The following is a 14,005-nucleotide window of genomic DNA, read 5'->3' as shown; positions in this document are numbered from 1 at the left end:
TCGCGCGCAAACCCAATCACATATTCTCAAGTGTGTTCATCTGAAAATAAAATATGAATAATTCACATTCCAATGTTCTTCACATAACAGAATATGTTCTATTTATTAAGAAATACATATTTCTATATATATCTGATGTTCTTTTTGGTAAAATATATATATACCTATATATATAGATGATTATATATAGGTATAGATAGACATATAAACAGATATATATATATATATATATATATATATATATATATATATATATATATATATATAGTAATAAATATTTACAATAAATACAAGAACATTGGAATATGAAATATTTACAGTAAATACACACTATCTCACTTTATTAAATATGAATATTGCATAAATATAACTTTTTTTGTGCAATATTTTTTGAATAATTTTAGTAGATGTTGTTATTATGAGTGTAACTGTACTTGTTTTGTAACACTTTTTTCCCCCTGCAAACAGTTAACCAGAGCTCTGAGGATGCGTAAATCACAATTTTGCTTAAGGATCACGTTTACTTTCAACATGTAATATAAGCCCTAAGGCCAATAACGGCAAACACCCGCTATAAACCCTTTATCGTTTGGGCGCAAACATTATTAAATATGAGTATTGCATAAATATGAGTATTGCATAAATATGATTTTGCATGTTTTCATCTACTTGACTGCATAGGGCTCCAATGGGATAAACCTATTTTCGATTGCGCCTAACTGTTAGCGATCCACTCAAGATGTTCACTATAAAAGAAGAAAAAATATTGCACAAAAAAAATAGTATGCCGCTGCTTATATTAGTTTTAGTTATTTATCTGCCATTAATTAAAAAATATTAAACTACATTTTCTATTCAAGCATAATAAATTTGCTTTATATATCTATTGATTTAAGAAAGTATGTGCCTAATTTCCAAAGAATATATTCAGTACACAGCCAGTAGTTGTGTTAATTATCTCCTACATTCATTAGATTTAATATGACAATAATTTTCTTACAATATCTAAAAATAATAACTAAATAAATAAAAGGTGGAAGACTTTTTTTGTGCAAAAACAGGGATGAATCCACCTAGGAAATTTGAATGACCGATCTCTACTGTGGATTTGAGATATTTTACATAAAATTATGTTAAAGTTAACAATATTAGACCCACTGAAGTTTTATGGTCAGATCTCGTACTACCAAATATATTTGATATTACATTTAATTTAATTTAATTCAGTTATTAAATGTTTAGTGTTTGTATCACTATAAGAGAAAAGTTAAAATAAGCAACTTAAATCATAGTAAATATTCTTTATTGTTATTTGTATATAAATACATTTTAAATGATGATGCATACAAACACATACACTACTAGGGTGGACACATTTTGATTTGTGCTTTTTCTTTTCTTTAAAGTATCCTTTGAGGAATAAGTTGAATAGAATATGGACTATAAAAATATACATAGTTCTAACAACAGACAACAAACAAGGAGGTTTAACTGGAAATGTAATTTATTAAGGTAACACAATAGTTATTTATAAGTGATAAAGCAGTCAGCATGCACTTCAAACTAGTTAAAATGCATTTTAACCTTTTCTTTTGATATACTTTTTTTAAGTTTTCCCTGTCTTCTTGTTAAAATGGACATAATGAGATGTGCCACCCATTTAACTGAGGTTAAAGGGAAAAAATGTTGTTAAAGTAATTTTATGATCTTCACTTAATAAAACTAAAAGTATTTTTTTTTTTAAAAAATGCAAGCATCCCAAGAAACTTTTACTTATAAGCAAAAAAGGATATGTATACACATCACAGGGCCCCTGGGCTTTAAGGGCCACACTGACAAATACAAATCTCAGATCAGATCAGAGAGAATATACACACTGTTTTCACAGCCCAGGTCATGGTGTTTTTGTAGGAAGCCAATTGGCTCCCTTCCTCAGTGTAAGTCACCCCAACTATATCATAAAAGCTGAATGTTCATAATACATATCTGAGATTGAGCTCTAAATCAAATACTGTTATTAAAAATCATGTACAGCCTCATCTGTTAAAAGTGTGTTAGATATGATCTGTGAAACGATCAGTGCACAGTTAAGGATAATCAAATATTTAAAAGTTAACAATGGAATAGTAGAATGCATAGTTTCCTGTCTATTCATTTATACCATAGAATATTTCTAATAAAGTAATCTTCATGTATATAGTTCTATTTACCAAATTATTCATCTTAATAATTGAAAATTGTATAAAAAATAATATTAAGTTTAAGGAAAACAAAGTACTGAAAAGTGACATCTGAATGCTGATTCTCATTGACAAACTGAATATAGTCTAAATATTTGAGAATCTCTCTAGTTTTAATATATATTGAGCCCAAAGTTGCTTTCAAAATTTTTCCAATGTTGCATTTTTAAGTTGGCACATTCAAAATAGCTTTTAAATCTTACTTAAAGGTATAGTAAAAGCAAATTTTCATATAACTGCATCTAATAGACACTATTATAAAGAAGAATATGCACTGATGATACTGATCTGTTGATGAGGTTGGGCTGGGGAAAAAAGGGGTTGAGAAAATATGAAGAGCAGACACTCCCCCCTTCGCTGCATATAAAAAGACAGACTACACAAACAGGAGCCACAGAAATCTGTAGACATCAGTATACATCTAAAACTTTGGGGCTTGGTTAGGAATCTGAAAATCAGCACAACGTTATTAAAAAAAAAAAAAAAAACTATATATTTTTACAAAAACAATCCAAGATGGGCTATATAAATGGGTAATCTACAAAACATTTATGCAAAGAAAAATCTAGTGTACAATGTCCCTTTAAAAGGCCACTAAAGTCAAAATTATGATTCAGATAAGGCATGCAATTTAAAAAAACAAAGCAAAAAACTTTCCATTATACTTCCATCATCAAAACATGCAAATTATTTTTATATGCACACTTTCTTAGGCTCCAGTTCCTCCTGAGCATGTGCAAAAGTGCACAGTATATACGTATATGCATTTTATGATTGGCTGATGGCTATCACATGATACATTTGGTGGGAAGATTAACTTTGAAAATATTTACTGCTCAATTCAAATTCAAAGTGCTATAACATTGTATTTTATTGTGTATTTGTCATTTATTAATTTCTACTGTATATTGTGGTCCTTTAAGTTGTACTTGAATTTAATATAAATACTGATTTTATGTAATAAAGATGAAATTGCTATCTCCAGTACAGTAGAGATTAGAATGTTACTTCAAAATGTTCTTAGTTTGATAAAATCTCCCCCAATGCATTTGATAGTGTAACATTGATCAAGTTACACTTGTACCATACAATTACTTCAAAACTTAAATTTTCTCTGCAAAGTAACATTATCTATGCAATCACAACATAATATAAATATAATAATAGTGTTTGTATGGCAAAACAATTAGGATGACTCATTGGGGCCTATTTATTAATGTGCGAGCGGACATGATACGATGTAGAGTATCATGTCCGCTGCACATTGATAAATGCCGACAGCATATGCTGTTGGTATTTATCATTACACAAGCAGTTCTTGTGAACTGCTTGTGCAATGCCACCCCCTGCAGATTCATGGCCAATCAGATGATAGCAAGGGGTGTCAATCAGCCCAATCGTATAGGATCGGGCGGATTAAAGACTGCAGCCTCAAAGGCAGCGGACATGTTAGACCGCTGCTTCATAATTACTGTTTCCGGCGAGCCTGATAATTCGGCCCCAAAAGTACAGAGTACAGAGTAGAAGAGGATATTATTCTTTGTCTTTTATGTTGTGATAGATACAGTTATGTCTCTTTATAAATATATTACAATTAATGTTTTAAATTAAGTGACTTATAATAGAAAAGATTCAATACATATAAGTTGCTAACTTTAATAAAATACATTTACAGTTAATTTAGAATAATTTATCAGTAACTTCATACACTAAAATAAAATAAAAAAATACTCACCTGCTCAAGACTACTAGAAGGAAAATTTTTGTTTAAATTCTCATTTCCAATACCTGTATCATCAGTATCAATAAGATTGTCTATTGTGATGTTTTGGTCTGGCTTTACAAATCTAAAGTCATTCTCACTTGTATCTAGAGCCACACAGACATTGTATGAGTAGGGAAGCGTCAATGTCCCATTGTTATATTTAGAAAGCATTCTGGGATCCACATGAGAATATAAGTTTGTATTGTAAGATCCAAAGGATGTGGAAGACTTCGATTCCTTACACTTTGTTATTATTACCAACATAACTGTTACTAAAAATAAAAAGGAAATCAAAGCCAGAGCTACTACTAAATATATTTGCAAATTAGATTTTGACTCTTCACTGCTGAGTTGATTGCTGAGTTTGGGAATCATCTGTTGAAAATTGTCAGTAACAACTAGGCTTAAAGTAACAGTTGCTGATAAAGATGGACTTCCATTGTCCTTAACCATAACCACCATTGTCTCCTTCAAAATATCCTTCTCTTGAAAAACACGTGATGTCCTGATTTCACCTGTGTGCTGATCAATGGTAAAGTGAGAAGGTTCTGAAACTTGTATTAAATGATAGGATAGCCAAGCATTGTGTCCTGTGTCTGCATCTACTGCTACAACTTTAGAAATCAATGCACCTTGTTGAGAATTAAGAGGAACCATTTCAAACACACCTGATCCACCACTTTCTGCTGAAGGGTACAAGATGTTTGGTGCATTATCATTTTGATCCACTATATGTATAATTAATGTTGCATTGCTACTTAGGAATGGGGAACCATTGTCTCTAGCCACTATTTGAATTTGAAAATCCTTGTGTTGCTCATAATCAATTGATTGCTGAGCATAGAGATCTCCTGTCTCTAGATTTATAGAAAAATAAGAGCTCATAGGAAAACCTTCTGTATTTGTATTCAATATGGAATAAACAATTTTAGCATTGTCTCCAGCATCAGGATCAAAAGCATGCAATCTATATATTGATGCTCCTGGTAAGTTATTTTCTGGTATATAGAGATCATATGATGGTTTAATAAATACTGGAGGATTATCATTAACATCTGATATCTCTATCTTAATGTTTATCTCACTAGAAAGTGAAGGAATTCCTCTGTCAGCAGCTAAAATAGAGACAATATAACTTGATACTTTCTCTCTGTCCATAGCTTGTGCTGTGACTATTTTGTAGTACCTCCCTGAAGACAGCAATAATTCAAAAGGTACTGCTCCTCTTATATGACAGTCAACATCACCATTTTCACCAGAATCTTGATCATGAACTTCAATTAGTGCAATCACTGTGCCTGGCAGAGAATCCTCTGGTATTGGTGTAGATAATGATGTAACAGATATCTCAGGAGAATTGTCATTTACATCCATTATTTCTATTAAAACTTTACAATGTGCAACTAGGCCTCCTCCATCCTTTGCTTGAACAGACATTTCATATTTTTTTGTGATCTCAAAATCTAAGTTTTCCTTAATTGTAATTTTCCCATTTGTAGGATCAATGCTAAAAATAAGTAGAACATTTTCTGAAATTTTGCTAAAGGAATATGTGATGTGTCCATAAGAACCTTCATCTTTGTCAGTTGCAGTTACACAAAGTACTGTAGAGTTGATTGGAGTATTTTCATCAATGCTCACTGTATATACTTCTTGTGTAAATACAGGGATATTATCATTGATATCAGTAACAACTATCTTGATTAAAGCAGTGCCAGACTGTATAGGATTTCCTCCATCTAAGGCTGTTAATATTAATTCATAAATATTTTGTGTCTCACGATCTAAAGGTTTTTCTAATACAAGTTCTGGGAATTTACTGCCATCACTGCTTGTCTTTACACTCAGTGTAAAATGGTCATTATCACTAAGCTTGTATGTTTGTACAGAATTAATACCTATATCTGGGTCTTGAGCATTTTGTAAAAGAAATTGTGTGCCTGGTGATGTAAATTCCATTATTTCTAAAATAATGACATCATGTAAAAATTTTGGAGCATTATCATTAATATCTTGAATTTCAATTTTTACACTGAAAACATTTAAGGGATTTGCAATCACAGCATCAAACATTAAGAAGCAAGATTCTGGTGTTTCACACAGTGCCTCTCTATCTATCTTGTCTTTAACATATAAATTTCCATTTTCCAAATTTACATAAAAATATTTTTCTGAAATACGTGAAACAATTCGAGGTTTTCTCAATGAGAGCTCCTTCACTTCTAATCCAATGTCTTTTGCAATATTTGCTATAACAGAGTCTTTTCTCATTTCTTCAAATATAGAATAATGAAGCTGAGTAGAAGCAGATTGATAAAGCCAGGAAAATATGAAAGAGAATAATACTTGCCATCTGATTCCATTGTATGTCTGTGCTTGTCTTGTATTCATTGCAGCCATTTTCAGACTCAGTTTTCCAAAGCAGTTTTCTTTTAGATGCTCAGTATTTGTAATCCAGTACAAAAAATACAATTTCTTTGGGGATCAAAATCAATTATCCAACGTTCCGTTCATGAGAGCTTTTAACATATGGCTTTAGGTCTTCTTACAGATCTGCAATGTCTGTGTTGTAGAAAAGGCACTGGAACTCCATTTCCATTCTTTTCTCCTTATTGGTGAACAGCGGCGCTCTGAGGCGCAAATATGGAATTGCAGGACTAGGATTATTTTTGTTACAACATCCAGTTAAAACAATAGATATACATAGCTGCATTTTTAATTGTTATTAAAATACTGCATTGTCATTTAAATTATATGAAATATATCAATTTTATATATCTTCTGATAACTGGTTTTTATTTTAGCAGCATGAGATTCCATAATTATTATTTAACTTATCTATGTGTTAATAGTAGTAGTCAATAAGTGATATTAGTTATAATATTCTTTTCTAAATATGTGTTAGGCTATTATTTCATTGTCCAAACTTTCTTTTTCCTTAATATTTCTTAAGTTTGTAAAATTCCTAAATGCTTCCACAAATACAGATACAGTAGTCCTAGAACTTTCAGTGGACACCCCTTTTATATTTCAAACTATTATTTCATAAAAGGCTGAGATGGGAAGGTTTACAGGTGGAGTGTTTGAGAATTATTACCAGAATTGTGAAAGAGAAATATTGATTAACTTTCAGCTGAACAATTACAGTATAGGTTCACAGTGACATTTTGCTACAGAACGAGAATAGGAACTGAAATGTTAGAAATAAATTATTTATAAACTTCAAAAGTTATGGAATAATGTGTATCAGAATTGTGGACCATACAAGAATTAATTATATTCAGTCAGTTTACAATAGAACGTTTTTCAAATTATAGACAGTCAGGAGAAAATTGTGTAAATGTAAATATATCATCCTGATGTTACAATGTTACAATCATGTTTTATCACTTCACACTAACAAAATGTCAGCTGCTGTGGTAGTCTAGCAATAGTAGTCCAGCCTCTGCTACTGAACCTAAGTTTTAAAAATAACAATAATAACAGTACCTTTCTGCAGAACAATTAAAAATTAAAAATATGGACAAACAGGAGTTATTCTCCACAATTAGATTGATAGTAATGATGAAACTAGTGCAGTGATTGGTATTTGCTTGTGCTCACAAGTACCAACAATAATAAGGTTACTGTTGAGGAGCATGCTCCCAAACACACACACCTCTGTCTCAAAAAAGTCCTTCTATAGAGGGAGTTGAAATTAATTTTAACTGACTGATTTCATTTGCACAATAAAGTCATTCTGGAGAGTGATTAAAAACAAGGGGCTAAGCCCACAGTGATAGTGCTCCTAACACGCGTTTCACAAATGCTTCCCCAGAGGGGTGCAAGCTACTTTTAAATGTGTGTGTGTGTGTGTGTGCGTGTGTACATAGCCTGCCTGGCTCTATTATTCTACATGAATTAATAAAGTTATTTGTTATGCATGAATTATATTTATATATGCTACACTGAATTTTCCCCTTTATTCCCTACAAGAGGTAGGCTCTGTCCTTTGTGTGCAACAGTTGTTGCATTTTTGTAAAAATAGTTAAATTTTAGCCTAATCCTCCTGTGTTCAGCAGTGAAGCCAATTAATGCTCAGTAAATAACTGTCTGATTGCTATTTGTGGGTAGAAATTCCCTTATTCCTCAAACGTGTTTTCCTATTAAAAATATGGGGTTGATCACAATCCTTTATAAAATAATATCTAATGATTCTATAGAAAATCTCCATTAAAGTTAAAGGGAATTTATGTAGATAATTCATTGGATGAGTTTTCTAAATAATTATGGTCAACAAGTATGTACTACATATAGTAATGCCTTTACTTTAGAATAAATTCTGCTACAAGATGCTATATTTAACATAATCAAAAAAAGGTCAGAAGGAATTTTAATGGTAGATATATATGAAAACTGGAATAATACCAAAAGACGGAAGCTGTAAGATAGATTTTAAAAGATGCATAACAAAGGAGTAGCATCTTTCTAAAAAAAAAAGGCAAACTCAAAAAGTTGAGTTTTCTATAAAGTCTGCTCATTAGTCTACCTCGGTAGATTTTTTATATATATATATATATATATATATATATATATATATATATATATATATATATATATATATATATATATATATGTATCTATCTATCTATCTATCTATCTATATACTGTATATGTATTTATAAATAAATAGAACATATTCTGCTATGTTAAGAACATTGGAATGTGAAATATTCATATTTTCATGTCAGTTTAGTGCACTTGAGAATATACTCCATTGACATCTACGTGGGAATAGGTAATTGTGCGCGCAATATTCTAAGTTCAGCTTTCTGCATGCATCAAGGAGCGCTCATGGAAAGTCAATTCACTTTCACCTTGTAATACAAGCGTTACCCAACACGCAAAAAAAAACTTACTTCTAGCAGAGTTAGCACACGAGCAGGAGTGTTAAATAACATTCCACTTGTAATCTGGCCCTATGTGTGAAATATGTGTTTTACATTAACAAATGTGGTTATCTGATAGATTGGTTATATTCATAATCTGTGTGTGTGTAAATATATATATGTCAGAATAAATTGTAAAAAAATCTAAGCTTTCAGCATTTTGCGATGTTGAGCGGACATGATTCTCTATAGCAAATCATGTCCACTCGACATATAGTAAATCTACCCCCAAATGTTTTAAAGTTAACAATGGAATAGTATAATGGACATTTTCCTGTCTTTTCATTTTTATGATAGAATATTTCTAATAAATGACTTCACCAAAAGTAATCTTCTTGTATTTAGTTCTATTTACCAAATTCTCCATCTTAATAATTGAAAATTGTATAAAAATAATATTTAGTATAAGGAAAATAAAGTTGAAATACTGAAAAGTGACATCTGAATGCTGATTCTCATTGACAAACTGAATACAGTCTAAATCTATGAGAAAAATTGCATCTCTCGAGTTTTAATATATTGAGCCCAAAAATGCATTCAAAATCATTTAAATGTTGCATTTGTAAGTTGGAACATTCAAAATAGCTATTTAACCCCTTGGTGACCGAGGACGTGTCAGGCACATCCTACAAAAAAGTGTTAGTTAATGATTAAGGATGTGCCTGGCACGTCCTCTGGAGTTTCAAGCACTGGACGCAATTGTGATCGCTTCCAGATGCTTTCAGAGTATTGCAGCGATACCTCGATGTTGCAGCGATGCCTCTTTTTTAGGCAACTGATGCAGAGAAGGCCACTCTGTGGCCCCCTCTGCATCGACCAGTGATGGTGCCAATCGTTGGTGGCATGCGAGGGATAGGAAGGAGGCTGGTGGGCGGCCCATCTCTGGGCATAATACAAGTATGGTTCGTAGCGTAATTTAGCGGCCTTCTAATTACTAAAAAGCAATCCCAAAAGCCATAATATGTATGCTATAAAAAGCAAAAACTATACATTTTTACAAAAACAATCCCAGATGGGCTATATAAATGAATCATCTACAAAACATTTATGCAAAGAAACATCTAGTGTACAATGTCCCTTTAAAAGGCCACTAACATTATGATTCAGATATAGTATGCAATTTAAAAAACAAACAAAAAAAAAAACTTTATACTCCATTATACTAAATTCATCAACATGTGCAGATTATTTTAATATGCACAAGTTCTTAGGGTCCAGCTCCTCCTGAGCATGTGCAAAAGTGAAGAGTATATACGTATATGCATTTTGCGATTGGCTGATGGCTATCACATGATACATTTGGTGGGAAAATTAGATAAAATTTGAAATTTGCCAGAAAATATTTACTGCTTATTTCAAATTCAAAGTGCTATTGCATTGTATTTTATTGTGTATGTGTCATTTATTCAATGCTACTGTATTTAGTGGTCCTTTAAGTAATACTTGACGTGAATATAAATACTGATTCTATGTAATAAAGATGAAATTGCATGACTCACATCATGCTATCTCCAGTACAGTAGAGATTCAAATGTTACTTCAACATGCTCTTAGTTTGATATCCCCCCCCCTCAATAAGAATGCATTTGATTGTATAACATTGATCAAGTTACACTTGTACTTCAAAACATAACTTTTTTCTTCAAACTAACATTACCTATGCTATCACAAGATAATATACATATAATAATGGTGTTTGTGTGAAAAACAATTAGGATGACATTTTGTACTGAGTAGAAGAGGATATTATTCTTTGTATATTATGTTGTCATAGATACAGTAATGTTTCTTTATAAATATATAACCAATTAAAGGGATAGTATAGTCCAAATTAAATTTTCATGATTCAGATAAGGCATCTAATTTTAAACAACTTTCTAATTTACTTGTATCATCACATTTGCTTTATTCTCTTGGTATTCTTAGTTGAAAGCTAAATCTAGGTAGGCTCATATGCTAATTTGTAAGCCCTTGAAGGCCACCTCTTATCTAAATGCATTTGACAGTTTGCCACAGCTAGAGGGTGTCAGTTTATGTGTTTCATATAAATAACATTGTGCTCATGCACATGGAGTTATTTAAGAGTCAGCACTAATTGTCTGAAATGCCAGTCTGTCAAAAGATCTGAGATAAGGAGGCAGTCTGCAGAAGCTTAGATACAAGGTAATTACAGAGGTAAAAAGTATATTTCTATAACAGCGTTGGTTATGCAAAATTGCGGAATGGTATATAAAAGGATTATCTATCTGTTAAACAATAAAATTTTTGGTGCTTACAATACATTTACTGTTTTAAATTTAGTGACTTATAATAGAAAATATTCAATACATATAAATTGCTAACTTAAATAACATACTAAATATACAGTCAACGAGAATAATTTATCAGTAACTTCATACACTAAGAGAGAAACAATACTCACCTGCTCAAGAATACTAGAAGGACATATTTTGTTTAAATGTTCAGTTCCAAGCCCCGAATCATCAGCATCAATAAGATTGTCTATTGCAATGTTTTGGTCTGGCTTCACAAATCTAAAGTCATTTTCACTTGTATCAACAGCCACACAGACATTGTATGAGTAGGGCAGTGTCAAAGTTCCGTTGTTATATTTAGAAAGCATTCTGGGATCTACTTGAGAATATAAGTTTGTATTATAAGATCCAAAGGATGTGGAAGACTTCGATTCTTTACACTTTGTTATTATTACCAACATAACTGTTACTAAAAATAAAAAGGAAATCAAAGCCAGAGCTACTACTAAGTATATTTGCAACTTAGATTTTGACTCTTCACTGGTGAGTTGATTGCTGAGTTTGGGAATCATCTGTTGAAAATTGTCAATAACAACTAGGCTTAAAGTAACTGTTGCTGATAAAGATGGACTTCCATTGTCCTTGACCATAACCACCATTTTATCCTTCAAAATATCCTTCTCTTGAAAAACACGTGATGTCCTGATTTCACCTGTGTGCTGATCAATGGTAAAGTGAGAAGGCTCTGACACTTGTATGAAATGATAGGATAGCCAAGCATTGTGTCCTGTGTCTGCATCTACTGCTACAATTTTAGAAATCAATGAGCCTTGTTGAGAATTAAGAGGAACCATTTCAAACACACCTGATCCACCACTTTCTGTTGAAGGGTACAAGATGTTTGGTGCATTATCATTCTGATCCACTATATGTATAAATAATGTTGCATTGCTACTTAGAAATGGGGATCCATTGTCTCTAGCCACTATTTGGATTTGAAAATTCTTGTGTTGCTCATAATCAAATGATTGCTGAGCATATAGATCTCCTGTCTCTAGGTTGATAGAAAAATACGAGCTCATAGGAAAACCTTCTGTATTTGTATTAGATATGGAATAGACAATTTTAGCATTGTCTCCAGCATCAGGATCAAAAGCATATATTCTATATATTGATGCTCCTGGTAAGTTATTTTCTGGTATATAGAGATCATATGATGGTTTCACAAATACGGGTGGATTATCATTAACATCTGATATTTCTATCTTAATGTTTATCTCACTAGAAAGTGAAGGAATTCCTCTGTCAGCAGCTAAAATAGAGACAATATAACTTGATTCTTTCTCTCTGTCCATAGGTTTTGATGTGACTATCTTGTAGTACCTCCCTGAAGACAGCAATAATTCAAAAGGTACTGCTCCTCTTATATGACAGTCAACATCACCACTGTCACCAGAATCTTGATCATGAACTTCAATTAGTGCAATCACTGTGCCTGGCAGAGAATCCTCTGGTATTGGTGTAGATAATGATGTAACAGATATCTCAGGAGAATTGTCATTTACATCCATTATTTCTATTAAAACTTTACAATTTGCAACAAGGCCTCCTCCATCCTTTGCTTGAACATACATTTCATATCTTTTTGTGACCTCAAAATCTAAGAGTTTCTTAATTTGAATGTTACCATTTGTAGGATCAATGTTAAAAATATGTAAAACATTTTCAGAAATTTTGCTAAAGGAATATGTGATGTGTCCATTAGAACCTTCATCTTTGTCAGTTGCAATTACACAAAGCACTGTAGAGTTGATTGGAGTATTTTCATCAATGCTCACTGTATATACCTCTTGTGTAAATACAGGGATATTATCATTGATATCAGTAACAACTATCTTGATTAAAGCAGTGCCAGATTGTACAGGATTTCCTCCATCTAAGGCTGTTAATATTAATTCATGAATATTTTGTGTCTCACGATCTAAAGGTTTTTCTAATGCAAGTTCAGGAAATTTGCTACCATGACTGCTTATCTTTATACTCAGTGTAAAATACTCATTATCACTAAGCTTGTAAGTCTGTACAGAATTAACACCTATATCTGGATCCTGAGCATTTTGCAACACAAATCTTGTGCCTAGCAATGCTAATTCTGTCATTTCTAAAACAACAGTACTGTGTAAAAATTTTGGAGCATTATCATTAATATCTTGAATTTCAATTTTTACACTGGAAAACATTTAAGGGATTTGCAATCACAGCATCAAACATTAAGAAGCAAGACTCTGATATTTTCACACAGTGCCTCTCTATCTATCCTGTCCTTTTAACATATAATTTCCATTTCCAAATTTATATAAAAATATTTTTCTGAAATACGAGAAACAATTCGAGGTTTTCTCACTGAGAGCTCCTTTACTTCTAATCCGATGTCTTTTGCAACATTTGCTATAACAGAGTCTTTCCTGATTTCTTCAAAAATAGAATAATGAAGCTGAGCAGAAGCTGATTGATAAAGCCAGGAAAATATGAAAGAGAATAATAACTTGCCATCTGATTCCATTGTATGTCTGTGCTTGTCTTGTATTCATTGCAGCCATTTTCAGACTCAGTTTTCCAAAGCAGTTTTCTTTTAGATGCTCAGTATTTGTAATCCAGTAGAAAAAATACAATTTCTTTGGGGATCACAATCAGTTATCCAACATTCCGTTCATGAGAGCTTTTAGCATATGGCTTTAGGTCTTCTTACAGATCTGCAATGTCTGTGTTGTGGGAATTGCATTGGATCTCCATTTCCATTCTTTTCTCCTTATTGGT

At 32.0% G+C, this 14,005-nt stretch overlaps 1 pseudogene; it reads right to left on the bottom strand.

Annotated features, from left to right (window-relative positions):
* Positions 1-6,540: 6,540 nt before the first annotated feature.
* Positions 6,541-13,788, bottom strand: LOC128664813 (protocadherin gamma-B5-like; annotated as a pseudogene).
* Between the last annotated feature and the right edge of the window lie 217 nt (positions 13,789-14,005).

This window comes from Bombina bombina, chromosome 6, assembly GCF_027579735.1.
Source record: "Bombina bombina isolate aBomBom1 chromosome 6, aBomBom1.pri, whole genome shotgun sequence".
NCBI classification, from domain to species: domain Eukaryota; kingdom Metazoa; phylum Chordata; class Amphibia; order Anura; family Bombinatoridae; genus Bombina; species Bombina bombina.
The sequence above is the reverse complement of the archived record's forward strand: the minus strand, read 5'-3'. Positions and strand labels throughout refer to the sequence as shown.